This window comes from Alexandromys fortis, unplaced genomic scaffold (genome assembly GCF_014885135.2).
Source record: "Alexandromys fortis isolate MF-2015 unplaced genomic scaffold, M_Fortis_MF-2015_v1.1 scaffold_3, whole genome shotgun sequence".
Classification (NCBI taxonomy): domain Eukaryota; kingdom Metazoa; phylum Chordata; class Mammalia; order Rodentia; family Cricetidae; genus Alexandromys; species Alexandromys fortis.
Window position 1 is genome coordinate 21,872,686 of NW_026067909.1, and position 19,625 is coordinate 21,892,310.

The window sequence follows — 19,625 nt, forward strand, 5'->3', positions numbered from 1 at the left end:
TACCCCAGCAGTCCGAAGAGCTCCTGAATTTTATTTACATTAGGATAAACCAGATCTTCCCACATTTACTTAGCGTTTCTACTTTGTTCTGTTTACTGTTTTTAAGGCATGCTATTGCATTACTACTACACCAATCACAGTGCCTATGAGAATTCACGGCTTACAACCTTCTTTTCTGTTTCTTATATAGCATTATACTATTTCCTTACTAATTGTGGTAGGATTGTTTACAAGCTAAGATACACTTTTTCTTAGTTTAGTAAAAAGTACAGTTAGGACTCACAGGAAATGCGCAAGGACCTAAATGGCATTGGATCTAATCAACAATCAGAGTCATTCTATATTCACTTGAAGTAATTTTCCTAATAAAATCACAACCTTGTAGCTACATGGACTTAAGCATATTAGTGAAAATCCCAGAGTTACTAATATACGTTGGTATCACCTTAAGGAAAGAAATCAAAGCATTTCCCTTGGAGCAGTTTAGCCAAGAGGGAGCCTGAGTTTGAATTCTCTACTTCCCCCCGAGCATCTCCCATCTGTGTGTAATGTTCGGTTTCTGGCCTGTTACCTGTGGGTTGTATGTCTGAATCTGTATCCCTATGTCTTACTGATATATCTAGATACCTTATCTCGCCTTTGCCTGCCCCCATGTCTTTAACAAAGGGCTTTGCTCCATCCTTATTAGACAGAAAGCACCACATAGAGGAAAGGATGGAGACATCTTCCAGTAACCTTCAAAAGAGTTTTACAAGGGATTGGGCCACTGCTTCCAACTGATAGCAAAGACTGCTGTAAATACCACTGCAAACAAACTTACAAACATATCCACAAAGCTTCTAACATTTATGGTGAATATTTATCACTTTTGACCAGTATGCTATTTTCAGCAAAGCATTATCATAACACATACAAACATGATATCATAGCATACATGCATTGCTTTCTAGGTCAAAGGTATAGAAGAATGCGTAACTTAAAATTAAAGGTATGTGTTAGAATAGGTTGTGAAATTGATTATACGGGAAATCCAAGGCAAGTAAGGTTGGTTGTTATATTGTTCTCTGAAAGACAGGTTAAACAAACAGGCTGAGTACAAAGGAGGAGAGCAGTCTGCAGTGACCTCAAGGTGTTTATTAGCTTGGGTTGTTGAGATCCAGCAAAAGTTCCAGTTTCTTAGACTATCAGAGATATTTTTATAATATTGCATAATCACACTAGCAAATTAGATTTTAGAACATAGTCATTTTCATATTGACTATTTTTTAACTAAAGCTGGCACTGGGTATTTATGCTAGTGGCAACTTATCGTTTCTTACAGTTTTCTTGGTAGTTGGAGTTAAAACCAAAATCCTTTTTTGTTCTGATAATGAAAATGTTACCCTATTCCCTCGAGTTGTGATGTACCCAGAAAGCATCCAACTGGCTTCCTTCCTTACTAGCTGAATCAACCCCTCACTGGATTTCTAGGTTTCTAATTCTGTGGGATTTGAGGAGAATAAAAAACTTACCTGTTTCAGGACATCGCTTATTAAATACATAATAATCTCATCAGCACTTCTTCCCTCAATAGAATGTGAACAATGAAGGCTCTTACTTGACAGGTTATTGAACACTGGCCTTACAGTCCCTCAAGAGGAACTGAGACATCTGTGTCTGAAGCTCTATCAGATGCTCTTAGGGACAAAAGTGATAACTATGTACCCTCTAGTTGCTGAGAACTGCCATGGGGTATAGATTAGGTGACAACTCAACCCACCAGACACACAACTCCCAAGCCCCACTTGGCAAAGCAAGAGGGGTTACTGACTGTAAATAACCCGTTGCTCCTGTCTGCAATTTCTCTCATGTGCCACTTCATTTCTTCCCTAAGAACTGCATTTCTTCCCTAAGAATAGCTGTAGCTGTATTCCCACTGCTTGTGTGTTTATCTCATGAAAATATTCTCTCTGTGGGGCACATATATAACTGAGGATGGTCAGGAAGATGATTTCTGATTCATTTGTATAATTCTGATAAATAAAAATAATACTAGGATATTTTACATGCCTCAGGCTGACTTAGGATCCTCAGTCACAAATACAGCCTTTTACCCAGACAGCTAATTTTAGACTTCAGGACAAGTTTAAAGCAGGTTAGTTTCCCCCCCAGAGACAAATAACTGGTTGGTCCTAAAGATAAAGACATGAGGTCATTTTCCCAATAGTGAGAGTATGAGCAAGGAATTCAAGACCATGAGGGGTTCATCCACTGAGACAGTTTGCTTGAGCTAATGGGAGCTCACCAACTCCAACTGGACTGGGAGTGAACAAGCATGGGAACAACCAAGCCCCTTTGAAGAGAGTTGACAGTTGGGGCAGACTGAGGGGCCACTGATAGTGACACTGGGATTTGTCTCTACTGCACGTACTGGCATGCAGTAAGATCCTATTCCCTATGGATGCATGGCCCTCTCTTAGGATTGGAGGGGGTGGAAGGGTCTGTGTAGGGAGAGGAAGGAGAGTGGGAGGAGGGAAGGGAGTGGGAATTTGGAAAAAAAAGTTTAAATAAATTAAAAAATAAAATAAATTTTAAAAATAAAATGTATACTTTGTAAATCCATAAAAATATCCTCTGCACCTAATGCACAAAATCCTCATGAAGGGATAAATTATTAAATTTCATGAGAAATACTTAATGTTCTGTTACTTACACCACGTAATAATTAACAATTAGGCCATCTACTATCTGAAACAGCACCTTATCTATACACTATACCTCGAGCCATGTAATCTCTAAGACCACCACTGTCTTCTTGGGACAAAGTACAGAGAACAAGGAAGGAAAAGCCCTCATCTTTTTTCAACCTTTAAAGATGATTGCTTTCAATAGCTCCTAAGAGTCTATTATTTTACCCCTTCTATAAGCTAATAAGTTAGCCTGATGCCAGAGAACATAGGCGTCTTGGGTCAAAGACTCTTACATACAGCAGCACCAGTGATTGACTATCATCTTTTCTTGCACTGGTTCCTAATGCTCCAGTTCGTGTTCTATTTAGTTTTGTTGTGAAGTTAATACAACCAGGAAGAAGGCGCTTCAATTAAATAATTGCCTGAATTAGGCCGGCCTGTGGGCATGTCTTTGAAAGCATTTTCTTGATTAATGATCCATGATGTAGAAGCGCCAAGACCAATGAGGGTGAAGCCATCCCTAGGCTGAGAGGGCTGGAACTAAGCATGTACAAAAACACAGTACAGTAAACAGCATTCCTCTGTGGTCTATGCTTCCGTTCCTGCCCTGGCTTTCCTCGATGATGCACTATAACATGGAAGCAAAGACAACCTTTCCTTGTCAAGCTTCTTTTGGTCATAGTATTTATTACAGCTATAGCGCTTCAGGCCAATTAATATTGATGTAAAGAGAGCCTGGTGATTCTTGCACATACATTACAGGAGAGAAATTTGATACCTGGGAAACCAGAATCTTATAAAAATATTTTTATTTTTTGAGAATTTCAAAGTATTTTGATATTATTCACCCCTTTTCCTCTTGACTCCTCCCAACTACACCCCCACCTCCACATCCCCATAACTTCATGTCTTTTGTTTATTTTATTTTTTTAAATAATCCATTGACTCCAATTTGTGCTGCCCATGTACTCCTGGATGTAGTGTCATCCACTGTTAAATGGTTTGTTCAACCTACTGGGGGCCACACCATTAAAGCAAACCAACTTCCCAGAAGCCATCAGCTGTCAGTAGTTCCTCAATTAGGAGCAGGTGCTCATGAAACTCTTGACACTCCATGCTAGAATGCTGACTTGCTGATCTTATGCAAGCACCCACAGCTGCTGTGAGCTCATGACTATAGTGGTCCTGTAATATCCCAAAGGCACTGCTATTTTTTTTCATCCCAGACCTCTGGCTCTGTCATAATTTCTGCACCCCTCTTCTACAATGATCTCTGAGCCTTGGGGAGGGAAAATGACATAATGTCCCACATTGACTGGAAACTCAACTAAGATATATTCTCTGCACTTTGAACCACTATTAGTTTGAAGCATCCACTTACACAAAAAGTGCCTCTGATGTGGTTGAACAGCTTCACTAAGCTATGGGTACAAGATATAAATTTAGAAAGTAGGGTCTATGTCCTATGACCAGTGTGTGTGTAGTGTCTTCACCAATAAGAAGCAGAATCTTTTACGGTGGGTAGTAAGTGCCCCTGCACTTTCTACAGAGGCAAACACTTTCCTCTGCCTCCCAAGGCTGTTTGTTAGACAGACATCAAAGGGATCACTAAATTCTCAAAAGCAATAATATCAGGAGCAAAGGGTCATTAACGACTCTGCCTGTAAGATGTACAAGAAAGCCACGGAGAATTTTCTCCCAAAGTTCCTTAATTTTGTTGCTGCTGGTGGCCATGGGAAGGCACACTGCGGCTATGCAAACTGACAATACTCCTTCAACTGGTAACTTCACACCCTCAGGGTGGCTCTTGACTACTGGTTCAGAGAATTCCATGGTTTCCAAAAGGAATGTAAACAATGACTGACAACATTTGTCCCCACACAAGAACTCTGCTTTCTAAAGCAACCTAGGGCTTCACAACACATGCTCCACATTTTACTAAGATGGTCAGGAAAACACATTTCAAAAGGAAATTGTTTTCATTTCTCATGATTTATTTGAACTGGAAGGCTGTGTTGAATCTGGTATATTTGAGCTTTTTACAAGAGACAGAAAGATAACTATATTTACATATGATCTCAGATGGAATATTTTACAAAGAAAAGCTCATCAAAGGGAAATGCTAATTCTAGTCAAGCGGCCTTCTTTCTGCAAATTGTTAATTCAAAGCTTGAGGGTAAAATAGGAAAAATTAGTTATTCATTATGAGATAAAGCTCGTTTCTTCCATGGTATAACACTGTGTTCCCTGGGGCAGTTATTATAGTAATACTCAGAATTTATTTCATTGAAAATATTAGCTGATTATTCAGAAATCTACACAGATAATTAAATTCTTTCTAGCTCAGACAGCTGTCTCCAGTTTACCGAATAAATTAGTGTACATCAGGGCATTTAAAACATGCAACTTGCTTTTAGCTATTTTCAGGTTAATATTTTGAATAAGTAAATTTATTTACACTGCATTTTTCAATGTAGTTTAGTAGTAGAGTGTGTGTATAGTATGCTCAAGGTCCTGCGCTTTCTGCTCAGCGTGTGCACATGTACACACACACACAAATAGATGTATATTTTGTACAATCATCATAAAGAGAAGTTACTATCAGATGGGAACTAATTGATAACAAGAAATGGAGGCTTCGCCTTAGAACATATAGGACCAATGGCTTACAGAATTAGGGATCCTGACTACAGTTGGAGCTCCCTAATCATTCACTGAAGCTGCTCTAGAAGTCAATAGTAAGTGGAGGTAAGAACCTAAAGGTTGTGCATGCCTTGGTCACATAAATGTGCAGAGAGGCCGCCATAAGTGCCATAGAACAGAAACGTGTGCAAAAGAGGAAGTTGTCTGTGGGTGACTGCGGTCCCACCACATAAGAAGTAGGTGGAGGGGGAGATGAAGACCATGAGGCCAAACAATTAAAAAATCTTTCCTATATCACTGTTGTAATGGAAAAATTAAAAATGTTGCAGGATCCCCGGCGGCAGTAGGCAGCAGAAATGCTGTAGGTCCCCAAGCGGTGGCAGCGGGCCATGTGGCGGCAGGCAGCAGGCCCTGAGAGCAGCCAGTCCCAAGCAGGTACATTGCACAAGACCGCACATCCATGCAGCATCATTCACCACGGCCAAAAGGTAGGAAGAACCAATGTCCACTGAAAATGAATGCATCAGCACAGTGGTCTGTACCAGGAGAGTGTACACACAGGGGGAAACTGTAGGACATCAAAGGAAGGGAATTCTAACAAGTGCTCTATATGGATGAATTGGAAACATTATCCCCAGGGAAAAAAAAAGAGCCACAACAAAACAAATACCATGTGAGTCTACTTATGTGAGGTACTCATCAAGTGGTGGTTGTCAGGACCAATGGGAATGAAGAAAGAACAAAGGGTTTAACTGGGATGGAATTTCAGTAAAAGTTCTAGCGATGCCGACACAACAATGAAAACGGACTTTACGTTTCTGACCTGCGTTCTTATCAATGAGAAAGATGGGAAATTTGTGTTATGTAATTAATTTTACAGTCAAGTGATTCCTAAAGAGTTAAACTTTTAAGAATATCTCTTTCTAAATGTAATATAAGATATATTCTTGAAAGGAAAAGACTGAAGTTCATATACTTTAATCAAATAGGGAAAATAATGCTGAAAAATAGGGCCTTGAAAGAAAAGATTTTCCTTCCAGGACACAGGGAAGACATTTATCTAACGTGCACTGCAACACCCTGTGACCCTTTTCTCTTCCCCATAAGAAAGTAGACTACAACCCACCAATCTGGGGGACACTACGGAGGGTAAAAACTTTTGACCCATTTATTTTTCAATTAAATAACTTACAAATTCTAATACTTTATTACTGGTCAAACTCCTTGTGTGCCACCTGCTGCTCACCCGGGAACCCTGATATCCTGAGAGAACTGGGACAAAGTGCCTCCGCAGCGCAGACTGGCAGAGAAGTTTAGTCAAGACATAAATCTCCGAGGACCGTTCTGACACTAGTTGAACTTGTGAAGTGATTGATTTTTATTCCTTCAGGGAAGAATTATGGTGAAAAAGAGAAAAGCCTAAAAATATCTTCGTACTAATTTTAACTGTATGTAATGGAAATCTCATTTCCAGTTCTAAATCTATAATTCCGATCTTATCAGTCATCCCTGAGGGGAGCAATATCTCTACTCTAAAATTACACAGGAAGGCATTTGTGTTCGCCTATGAACATTTTCTTGAAAAATGAACTTTACTGCCAGCTTTTTTAAGTCATAATGAGAGTCAGAGACACCAACTGGATAATTTCCTTACTCACAATCCAAGTTGTGTAGATGAAAACTACATTGGTGGAATAATTATTTGCCAAACACATTCTCTCTAAAATAGGGCTCAGTAAAGATTCATTAATATGCGAAAGTCCTGAACATTGCCCACAATCCTGGCCTGGAAAATCTTTAGTAAAACCTTGTGCTAAACAAAAATAAAGGTGTGTTTTATTGGAAACTGATAAATTTGATGATAAAACATTGTTCTAGACCTTGCAGAGGCTGCCGTGCTACATCTCTACAAGTATCCTGGAGCCTTAAAAAGAGTCTAAGACCAACCCAGAATCAGAAACCACATCGAGATCCCAGCCAGGGAGACATGACTTCTCACTGCCACCTATGGGGACTAAGAGAAGCAGGGGGCACAGGGGGGTTGTCCAAGTCATACAGCCTGTGAGAGGCGTGGACACTGAGTGAGGGTTGTCTGCTCAGAACACCCGCACTCTTCCACTGTCTCAGGCAACAGAGTGATGCACATCTGCAGAAGTGCTAATCTGTGGGGCAAGAAGCTAGATACTTGGTTCTAATCCAAACTGACTTTCTGGTTTCGGGTGGAATGATTAAAATCATTAGAAAGACAGTGATTATTTTGATGACAGTGACAATGGCAGGATTTCCCTTGCAATTATTCAGTTTTATCAAATTTCATTTTGTTTCTATTTCTTGGCCTAATTGAAAAAAAATGGAAACTTTCACATATAAATCAAATGAAATTATAGTTATGTTTTATAGTTGCTGTAGATTGTTTCATGTGTCTTTGAACATTTTCATTCTTAAAGTGTAAAATGTGCACATATATGAACAAAGATCTATGAAAAGAACATGGTTTTATGTTTGAAATTTATAAAAGGAGACTTCTACCCCTGGGGAGGCTTCCCCACCACTGTGCCTGCATCTCCTCAAGGACACAAAGCAATGTCTGCAACAGACCAGCAGGGAACTGTGGGCAGAGAGGGTTTTCACTGGGAAGCAATCAAAGCATGGTCTCTGCATGGAACAGGGCTCCTTGCATTTTCAGCTGCATATTTACCATAGCTGCAACAGTGACTACATATACTATCAAGGACAATGCTCTTGTGCCTCTGCAGGTGATTTTTGTACCGAATGGCATAATATTAAATGCAATAAAAGGAAAAACAACATAACTCTCTAGGATAAGAGCTGATGTACTCTCAGAGTCACACAAAATAAACTCATTTTCCCATCTAGTTAATGACCCTCAAGACTCCAAAGCTTCGGCTTTTACTCACTGAAATGGAAAGTAATCCGGGGGCTGGAGAGATGCTGCAATGGTTAAGAGCACTGGTTTCTCTTCCAGAGGACCCTGTTTCAATTCTTAGTACCTACTTGTGGTAGCTCCCAACCATCTGCAACTCCAGTTCTGGGTGATCTCACGTCCTTTTCTGGCCTTCACCAGCACCATGTATGCATGTGTTACTCAGACTTGTATACAAGTTAAACACCCATAGGCATAAATGAAATTAAAATTTAAGAAAAAGGAAAGGCAACGCATAGCAACAAAGATTGGTTATAGTTTCAGATGGGAGGAAGAAACACAGCATTTCTTATACGGCTCAACCCCCACCCCCTTCCTATCTTTCTCTCTTTGTTTTTTGCTGAGAAGAATTAGTGTCATACAGCAAGAAGCAAAAACCATTCAACTAGCCAACAACAACAGAATACAACCCAAACGTCAGAGACCCCCAAATACAAAGAAAAGATGGGCACGGTGGTAAAAAGCCAAGTGTTAGAAAGGTAGACCAAGTGGATCTGAGCAGCCTCCTCGGCAAGTTCCAATTCAGCGAGAGATCATGTCCCCATTAAATGCTTTTTAAAACTACGTTGCCTTGGTTGTGGTATTTTGCCAAGACAATAGAAAAGTAACTAAGACGTGCATACATGTGCACACACACACACACACAGATAATTCATGGTATAGTGCTGTAACTGTGATCCATTCTTGCAGGGAGAATAATCAAAAGCCTTAGCTACATAGCCAGCCTGAGACCAGCCTGGGCTACAGGAGACCCTATCCCCAAACAAACAAACAAACACCTAATCAACAAGCAATCAAAAAGACCTACTGAAATCACAGAAAGTTACAAGTTGAAACTGAAGTCTCCTAGGAACAATAAGGAAGACACACAGCCCTAACTCCACCCAGCTTCATTGTGTTTAACTTTATTATGTTTATCAGCTAACCTGGAACTCCTACAGTCAGTTTCTTTGGTGCAGTTGGAAATGGCTTCAACCTTTGTCCATTTTAACTGGATTGAGGATGAGAACAATGTCATTGTATTCTACATAATGAGGTAAGGATCTGCCAATACAGCTACCAGCTGTTCTAAAAAAGATGCAATTGCCTTCTTAATTTGATTTCTTAAATATTTAATGAGCTGGATTTTAGCCTGGGTGTGTATACTCATGAATATTGAGTTTAAAAGATAAGAATATAGTGAATTATCTTCTGCATGCAGGCTGAAAAGGCAGGCAGAAGAAATAGGTCCACTGTGCTAAAAACTCCTACAGTGAATGTGTTAAATACAGTTAAATGCTGAAAACCTGTCCTCTAAGGTCCAAACTGTACTTAGGTACTGGTACCAGAATAAAGTAAATCAGTAATTTGTTGCCTATTCTTTGATACAACATATTACATATGATAAATATTACACAAAACAGCTTTGATCATTCAGATAGATTGTTTTAGATTACTGTATTTATTTCCATTTTACAATATATTCAAAATTATGAAAACACAGACCTACCTTTCCCTTAATCTGGTGGAATGAACAAGAAAAGACTTGAACAACTACTCTATGTCTTCATTTCTGTATTGATTCATATTAATATGCTTGCTTAAATTATATTCTAATAATCTGAATATACAATACATAAGGACCTTTTTTAAAAGATTTATTGCTCTGTGTGCAGTGTCTGCTGAGGTCAGAAGAGGGCGTCAGAGAACCTACAACTAGTTACAGATGATTGTAAACTGCCTGACATGGGGTGGGGACCAAATTTTCCCAGTCCCTGGAAGAACAGGAATCACTCAACTGCTGAGCAGTCTCTCCAGCTCCAAGACCTTTATTTTGACTTCAGTATTTTGCAGTCCATCCAAGTCATTGTAGGCAATGACAACTCTGAGTTTCGTGATCGTGAAAGGACCTGTGACTACACTAGAGGGGATAAGGCAGGAGACTGTACTGTAAATGACTGTACAAGGAGGAATAAAGGGACATGGGAATGACATGATGGGTTATGGGAATTCTGAGAACAAAGCGTTATTGGGGATTATTAACCAAACTGACTTCATGAGGATTTGAGCTGGACCGTGGCAAAGATTCGAAAGAATGCTAAAGGTGTCCAGCTGGCAGTTGAGGGGCTGAGGGATGTGTCATAATCTTCCCACCAGATTATGGAGCCTCTGTGACAGTCAATGGCTCAAGTACAGAGTCTCTGGGGAATGTGGGAGATGTCAGTGCAAATAAACGGCTGGGAGCCTGGCTGCTCTGGCCATTTATGCTTAATCTGAGAGGAGCGATTCCTGGCTTTGAATAGAGCCAGCGATCTTGATGGATACACTGAGCTGCATACAGAGAGTTCTAGAGGAGCACAAATGTCTACAAAACTCTTAACTGAACAGAAGCAAGTGGGACAGGTAGCTGAGATTTGGGGGGACCTGAATGGGCCCCACAGAACGGGAGGGCAAGGCGACGGTGGGAAAATGACCATTGCTACGTCATCATGCTCTTGAGTCCTGCTCCTATAACATAAGAACTGAGAAAACCAGGAAAATATTTTAAATAACATGTACCATGCTGATGCTGGTTTATTTAGGATCTTAAACTATCCCCAGCTTTTAATACATATATGCACATACTTACTAGTAAAACAAACAATAGATTATTAACATATCACATCACATGATTTCTAAGGAACAAAAAATACCCAACACTTTCATTCGAGTAGATAAATAGGAATACGCCACTATTGTTTATCCTGGATGCAAGCCAGAAAGCTGTTATAAACCTGGGCTGAACTGAAGGCTGTCTCAGCACTATTTCTACCTTTTCATTTCTTCTCAAGGAAAGAAACTTTTAAACACGTTTGAAGACATGATAACTTGAAATGCATCGCACTTGACAACACTTGGGCAGAAACAGTCCTCCGCGTCTAGAGGAAAGCGTCACTCAGCTGGAACCCACCAAGAACAGAGTTCACGTGGAGTCTTTGAACAATACGAATGCAACTGAGAATTTCAGCATAACGTCAGATTCACTTCCTACCAAGTTAGAAAATTTGTATACATTAAAAGTCTTGTCATTTGCTGGAAGCTAGCGAACACAACACACTTATTGATAAAGGAAATTGGAACATTCCTCCAGGCTGAGAGCTCTGTCAGCCATCCTTTGAGACCTTTCTCTAGTGGATTTGGAGCACAGGGGGAGACAAAGAGAATACATTGCTAGTTTAGGACAAACCTGCTTTATAGAAACACCCACATTTCCTTGGAGGTAGAGTACATTGCCATCATTAGATGAAGCGTCGTATTCAATTGCAAATGAGTTTGTAAACCAGTTTCTCAATCTCATCTGCACATTAGAGTCACCTGAGAAGGAGAGCCCCCCCCCCTTCCTGGTCTCCCAGAGCCCAGGTTCAACTCCATCAATGAAACCCAAAGCTCTGGGGATGGGACTTGAACATGAGCATTCCCACACTTCCCCAGGGTGTTCAATGTGCAGTCACCTTGAATACCTGTGATTTTTTTTTTAAAAAAAAAAAGCATCTCAGTCTCTTCTATTCACACTGACACTGACTTTTTAAAAATCCAAATTCTAAACTTTGCATGAAATTGCACACTCTAAGAGGATGGACTTTACTGGTTCAGTATGGATTCATAGTGGGATTGGTTCTAGGAACTTCAGTCATCGTCGAAAGGCCATTATGTCTTCAGTATGATCTACCAGTCATGTTATAAATATCTTACAGTTATTACTTATGTGCTTTGCAATTGAGCAGATAAAGTATAACTTGTAAGCTACCATTAGTACAAAATGACTAGAGATAAAGATGTATAGAAAAAGTCGTATGGTTTCCAGCAAGGGAAAAGGGTAATGCCAGGTTAATCTAAAGGGAAGGAGATTACATCTGAAGTTTCCAGTCCAGTAAAGAAAGAGGAGCACAAGAGTCATATTAGGGGATGCACACAAAAGGGGACTATTGTAATTCAGCAGAAGCAAAGAGGGGTCAGGGGTTAGGTTTCGGAAAGGGAGAGGGGACCACTGCCAGCAGTCTTCATGCATAAGCTTGAGGTTCTGAGGATGATGTAGAGATTTTCGACATTGGTCTAACTCATCTCTCTGCAGTATGTGGTACCACCATCCCTGACAACTTCTGCCCATGATTTATACCCTCGTCCCTCTGTTTCCTTGACCTCTTCTCCTTCAAGCCCTCTGATACCCTTTTCCAGAACCCCCTCCCTCCAGACAACTCACATATTTCATCTTTGACATTTTTGCACATCTCTCAAAGGTCTAGCTTCAGAGTTCTACCCTATTATGTTTTCGTTTTTTCAATTATGAGCATCTGTGTCTTAAGCAACCCTCAGGTTTGGACTCCCAGCTGCGACTCCTGCCATCGATAAGTCTCTTTCCCTTTAACCCCATCTCAAGTCCAGCTAAACATGTTTCCCTTTACTTCTCTTAACTTTCTCCTCCTGTGAGTGCTATCAGCCACACTTGCATAGCCTCTGGGCGCTAAATGAGACTTCCCACCTCCAGTATCAATACCTTCTAGAACATCCTTCCAAAATCCTGCTCTCGCTGCCTCCCCTGCTCAGGCTCCTGGAATTCCCAGATCAGCGTTCACACCTATTTACCACCCTTGCAATCTGACCATTGCTCACTTCTAATTTGACTTCCTCCCACCTCTGCCTACAATTCTAGCCTTATTTTTTTTTTCTCTAGGTCTTCATGCCTTCCTAAATATCACTTCTGTCTGGCTCGTTTTCCTCTTCCCTCATCAAGCCTCAAAGACGCCACTGGAAGCCTTTCAAGACACCGTGATCTCAATCAAATCTTCTTTCTGTGACTCGGCTCATGGCTTACACAAAATGGCAGCTATTAGTTTATGTGTCAGTCTCCGGGACGTGCTTTTCATTTACAAAGACAGACATATTCCAGAAGCCCACCATCCCTCAATGGCCTTGTTTACAAGTCTGTCTCCACTGGGAGCCTGTATGCATGCACCTCATTGGGGAGGGCAGGGCAAGCCTTGTGGCTCACATACTTAGCGTGGCGCCTGGCACACAATTAGCACGCCACAGATTGAATGAATGACTAATCAGAGTTGTGTGGGAGAAAGGTTCATTCATCTATTCACTGAATACTGGAAGTGGCAATGGCTACAGTGGGCTGGGTGAAGCTTTGGGAGAAAGGGAAGGAATTAGATACCAGCATGAGGAGTCAGGAGTGCCAGTGCAACTGGCAGACAGCATTCTTTAATGGCAAATTCATTGGCTTGTCTGGCTGGGCCATCTGAGCATTAAGTCCACCTAATTGGCTTCATTCCTCTGGCTTTCTTCTCAGTATCAGTCACTGGATACCAGTCTTTATCTGCACCGTTATCTTCCACATGATTGCTGGAAAACAAAAACAAAGCCCCAACCTTCTATCCTTTCTTATGTATTCAGCGCCATTATTTTAGATGAGAATACTACGCCATGAGTTCTCAGAGGAATCGCTGTGTCTGTTTAATTGAAGGAGAACATGCATTACTCACACATGCTAGTAGGCATCAGGAGGTACTATCAAGGAATATGTGATGAGTTTCACTGTTTCTTTTCAAAGCTTTACAATGGGTTCCAAAACAGATATTTGATCTGGTTAGTTCTTCCACTCAAAAGGAACAATGCAGTCCCCCAGTTTACTCAAAGGAGATGATGGATTTGCAAGGATAAGAAACAAATAGGGGAAGAGGGCAAGAGAGTTAAATACCTTCTGTAATGTAAATGCCAGCTTCTCACAGTGATGGTTTCACCAGGGTCTCTCTCTATCCATCTTCCCAGACCAGTGTCTTGATGGTTTCATGGATAAAGCTATCTACAGCATTGGGAAGTTACTTAACAAAGCTCCTCTGGATGCAGCTATCACTCAGTACTGCCGAGAGTCTGGCAGGATGGGAAGAGAAGATGGAGTTTCATCTCTGTGTGGAAGGGACGTATCAGGATCTCCATCGTGTCTCTTCGAAAGCTCCCTTCCACATACTCAGTTTGGGAAGCTTAGTGCTGATTCCCACCCAGCTACTGAAACTCTCTTTTAAAGCTCCATTTCGAATCAGACTGGAATGTGCCTCTTGTGAACAAGACAGGGTCAGAGAGTGCTGTCTGCAAAAGGCATTGCATGGCAAACACTTTAGGCCTTGGCAGTCATATATAGGTTTTTGAGAAACTCTTTAACTGTCTCCGTTGTGTGAGATCAATAGCAAGCAACACTAAGCAGACGTGCATGGCTATGTTTCAGGAAATTTTTACTTATCCACTGATCTGAATTTCGTGTACTTTTCAGATTATTAAATATTTTTGATTTTTCAACCTTTTGAAATATGAAAACCGTCTTAGAGCATAGTTTACTAAGATAAAGAGGGCACCAGACTTAAAAAAAAATAGCAGTGACTTGAAGTCCGCTCGCTACCTTAGAGCCATTATCGTCAGTGTTATCCATTAATTTGCTGTTGGTCCTGAATGATCATTTCAAAGCGATGGGGTAGGGACACTCTTTTTTTATTTTATTCAATGTAATATCTAATGTATGATATTTGAATGTTTGTTCAAATAAGAATTACCATTTTAGGGATAAAGAGATGGCTCAAGGGTAAAGAATACTTATTACTCTTCTATAGGACCCAAGTTCGATTCCTAGCACCTACATAGATGCCCATAACCATCTGCAACTCCAGTTTCAGGGGATCCTGATTTCTTCTTCTGTCCTCCATTTCTATAGTAATGACCTACCCATTGGTGTAATAATAACATACCGATATGAGATAATTAGAAACCTACCCCATCGTTGCCCACATTGAGAAAAAGGAGGTGGAAAGGATGTGAAAGCCAGCGGATGGGGAGTTGTGCTCTGCAATGCTGTTTTCTGGACATAACATGACTGGAATCCTCATGAACTTACAGAGACTATGGTACTCTACAAGACCTGTAAAAGGTTAAGCTGATACTGCAACATAGATGGAGGAGGAACTCAAGAGACCCTATCCTAACCAAGGAACTATTGGCAGCTGACAACATCTGGGGAAAGGAGAACCTTTCTCCGGGAGTACGGCCATTGGTAAATTATCCATTCTCCAGTGGATGGCACCACCATAAACGGACTTCGTGGATTAACAAGAAAAAGATGAGGATATGAGCTGGAAGGTGGACATGGAGTGGAGGTAGTAGAAAGCATCTGTAACCTTGTTATCTAGTGCCCATATAAAGAACCAGGCATCAGGAGGAAGCATTTGTGACCTTGGCACTGGTGGTGGGGGAGGGTCCCTAGGGCTTGATGACCATCCAGTTAGTAAACCCTGTGAACTCCAAGTTCAGTGAAAATAACTCTCTTGAGAAATAAGGCAGGAATGATAGATGAAGACATGATTTTAACTTTTGCCTCCACAGGTGCACATACAGGTACACACGTGACACATGCACACACATGTGCGTGCACACACACACATACACACACATACACACACACACACCACAGTCTGGAGCCAAATGCTGAATTAAGTAAGAAAATAAATGAATGTGTTTTATTGCATAAGTTGATAATATATGTAGCTGTAAGTGCTCAGGACTTACCTCGGACCAGCAGAGAGAAATCAAGAATTTTGGATTTTACAAATTACATTTAAAACAATAGTATATGTTATATTCTTGATATCTAAGAAGAAAATTCAATCAATCCTTGTCAACATGTTTCTCTTTCTATATTTGCTAGCTTTTAGTCTTTATAATAAAGTGCTTTTCCAAAAGGATAAAAATTACATATTTATAATTATGATTCTTGGGACTTTTGCCAACTTCGCTGATAAACAATATATAAGTAGCAAAAAATGTGATATTTATAAACTTTTACGGAACTAAATATCTGTATTAGACAAATCATAGAATAAAATTATGATTCAACTAATAAAGAAAATAAAGCACCATTTACAGCAGTGGTTCTCAACCTTCCTAATATGCTGTGAACCTTTAATACAGTTCCTCATGTTGTGGTACCCCAGCCATAAAATTATTTTGTTGCTGCTTCATTACTGTAACCTTAGCAATATCATAGCATAAGTATCTTATATCCAGGATATCTGATATGTGGCTCCTGTTAAAGGGTCATTCAACCCCCAGGTTGGGAACTGCTGATTTAGAGCATCATCCAACAATCCCTAACATGCAAGAATCTGGACCCTTAACAGGCAAAATTCTTCAAATCCCTTAGGCTCCAGTACGCGGGCTCCAGGCCACTGGCACCAGCATTGCCCTAGAATGTATTAGAGGGGTAAAGTCTTTGGCCCTACCACAGTCTACTCAAACTTTGGCCACAGGGGCAGAATCTGTGCTTCATAAAACCTTCTGGGTGATTGTGATGAGAAACCAAACATCTCACTGTGGATTTCACCCCTTCCAAGAAGAAAGCCCACAAGAAGGAAGAGGCTTTTTCTTTGACATTTGTGGCCAGCCTGTGGTATTGCTAAACATAACCTTGGGAGATCAAATGACAGAAAGTCATTTATTAATCTCATCAGATTTCCAAGATTGCATTTACTCTGAATGTGACCAATATTATCATGTTAACTGAAGGCATTCTATTTCCCTTGCTGGAAAAATAGCGCTGGTGTGAGAAGGGCCCCATCTTTTTACCCGCTCCGTTTGACTGCAGAAGACAAGGGAAAGACCATGCAATAAACTGCAGAATGGCTACAGACACAGCCTAAGGAAGGGAAGTAGGAAGGACCTGTGTCCTGAAGTGAGACCTGAGGCCCATGCTCCTTCCACTTGCTGATCGCCAGACTTCTTTACCCTGAACACCAGTTCTGCTTTAATGAATTCCTTCCTTATCAGGTTTCTGCCTGCTGCACATTATCTCTAAGTACACAAAAAGTTCCCATTTCATCAAATACTTAATCAGGAGTCATTTAAAATTTTCCCCATGTAGGACAGAGCAGGGTCAAACAGAGCAGAGCAGAGAACAAAGTAAGTATTTCAACTCATTGTGAGTACCACTGTCTAAACGCTGGTGACAGATTTCTGTGGTAATGTTTCTCTGCAAGCCATCTCACAGAACTTAAACAATGAGGAACTAAAGTCAAAACTTGAAAACGCTAATCAAAGAAAATGAAGTGTAATCATTTTATTGGAAGCTAAATTGCATCAACATCTGAATATCTATTATTTCTTTCTGCATTTCAGCATTGTGTCCCATCATTATCTATTCTTTAGGGGGTTTGAAAAGGCTTTAGAATCTGCTGATTGTCACCAACTGCTACAAAAAAAACACAAAGCTCTGCAGGGCTGTTGGACCATAGCAAATGTAAAAGGATGGCTAGCTGCTGCAAATGGGGTTTCCTGTTGCCAGATAAACAGCACATCAAAGCTGGAGTTACAGGGCTAACATCTGGACACTCTCAGAGAACAGCTGTATGTGAGCATGGAGAACACTGCCTAGGACTGGTCACATTTCCAACGATACCACAGGGAAACTTGGCTAATCCAGAAGCCAGTTGCTTTGCTGTTAGCAGATAAAATACAAAGTCGAAAGAAACACTCTATGTTTCTGCCAACCTCTTCTTCCAACTTCCCCTTGTCCAATACCCAATCAACATGTCTAAAAAGAATGTCTTGAATGTACCATGAAAATATTTTAGTATCACCTAAATTTACTTTGGGTAAGTCCTACCTAATTTCACTCTCTTTAGAATAATTAAAATGTATTATCTAAATAGGAAAGAGAATTAGTTTCATTATGTAATTTATTTTTAAATTAAAAAATACCCTGATAGCAAGCAGAATGTTCAGAAATCATAATCTTGATTATATACAATTAGAAATCCAGAAACTAATACAGTATAATTGGAATAAAAACATAAGGATTGGCATAAAAACATAAAGAACGATAAGTCAGTTCCAAAGAGTAACTTTTTCCTACGTGTCTTAATAATGAAGCATGAGGAATGACCAATGACAGAATCCTTATGTGGCTTTCAGATATATTTGCTTCATGTAAATAAAGAAAATGATCGAGGTTCCTTTTGGTCTTGCCTAAAACTAGTATCTCTATAAATTCTCTGTTGGTTGGGGTGTTGAAGGAAAGATACAATCTACTACCCCTTAAAAAAAGGAGCTACAATCAGGCCAAATACTTTTTAATCTGCAAATGATGATAATCAGAAGGGACCACGTAGGGTTGCAAAGAGAAGATAAGATAGGAATCAAAGCATTCGCCCTGAACTGGAGGACTCACGTTTAAATGCCTTCAAGGACTAAGCAGTCAATGCTAAAGACTAAGTGTACCAGGTCGGAAAACAGAGGCCTATGTAACGGGAGTATAGGGCTGGTGCCAATCTTCAGTGGACTGTGGTCAGGAGCATGCTTACCTGGTACTGATAGACTATTTCTCTAAAACCAGGAATTCAAATATTTTCATGGAATGAGTTATTTTTAGCATGTTACAAACCGATTTTAAAGTGCTTCATGATTCCAGTACTCTGGGGATGGACTAAGCACATCCGGGCCAGTTGCTGTCTCGACTTCGCACTGATGCTCCAATAGCCATGGTGTCTCTGGAACTGTTTCTATAAAGCACTTGTCCAACTCTCTGTCAGCACCAGGCACCTCGCCTGGCCCTTTGATGTAATAAGTTTATTTGTGAAGAAATATTTGGGGAGCACAGCATCTACTGATGGGGTGCCTGTGAAGTCTGAGTTAACACCAAGTGCGTAGAACAGAGCCCAAGGCAGAAATGTCAACAAAGGATCAGCCATTGCTACTGACTACAAAACAGTCCAAACACTAAACCCACTACATGTCCTACACCAGATGAACCAGTGCTTTTGTCTTCAAAATATAAAAGAGATTAAATGCCATCTTCACCCAAATCCATTGTCTGCCAAAAAGAAAAAGAAAAGGAAAAAAAAAAAAACGCAACACTGATAACTTACAAAGGAGGACTCAAAACACCACAATTCCGCGATGTCTAACAAGAGGTCAGCCAGGAAACGCAGGTCAATGCAGTGGAACAGGGGCTGTGGAAAACCAAAGAGAGAGACCCAACGCCTCATCCTCGGTTTACACCCCCTTGTGATTAATTAACAACCTTGCAGCATCCACCCACCAGCTGTATCCTTGCTCAGATGCTTGACCCCAACAGAGGACCACAACGGGATAATGAAAACTATGCTTCTAATTGTACAGCGGGTGGCCATGGCTTGGCTAAGAAAGGCTCTTTCGCTCCCCTCCTTTCTGATTAACTAGAGGGCTTTATAACTCCTCTTAATAAGTTAATTTGTGTAACCTAAGGCTAGCTGCCCTCCCTTCCTGCTGCTAAGAGAGCTCAGCTGCTTATCTTTGGATGTGGCCAGTCAAAAGAGAATTGTAAATATATA

General features: G+C 40.5%; 1 protein-coding gene across 16 annotated transcripts in view; it reads right to left on the reverse strand.

Annotated features, from left to right (window-relative positions):
- The window catches only part of Nrcam (neuronal cell adhesion molecule), a 252,306-nt gene that overhangs the window by 96,313 nt on the left and 136,368 nt on the right, over nucleotides 1-19,625 (reverse strand). Inside the window, exon 4 of one of the 16 annotated variants that reach the window (XM_050137360.1) lies at nucleotides 13,433-13,620. The exons of the other annotated variants lie outside the window; for them this stretch is intronic. The gene's annotated coding sequence lies outside the window, so the exon portion shown is untranslated. The remainder of the gene's footprint in view (nucleotides 1-13,432; nucleotides 13,621-19,625) is intronic. 16 annotated transcript variants of the gene reach the window in all.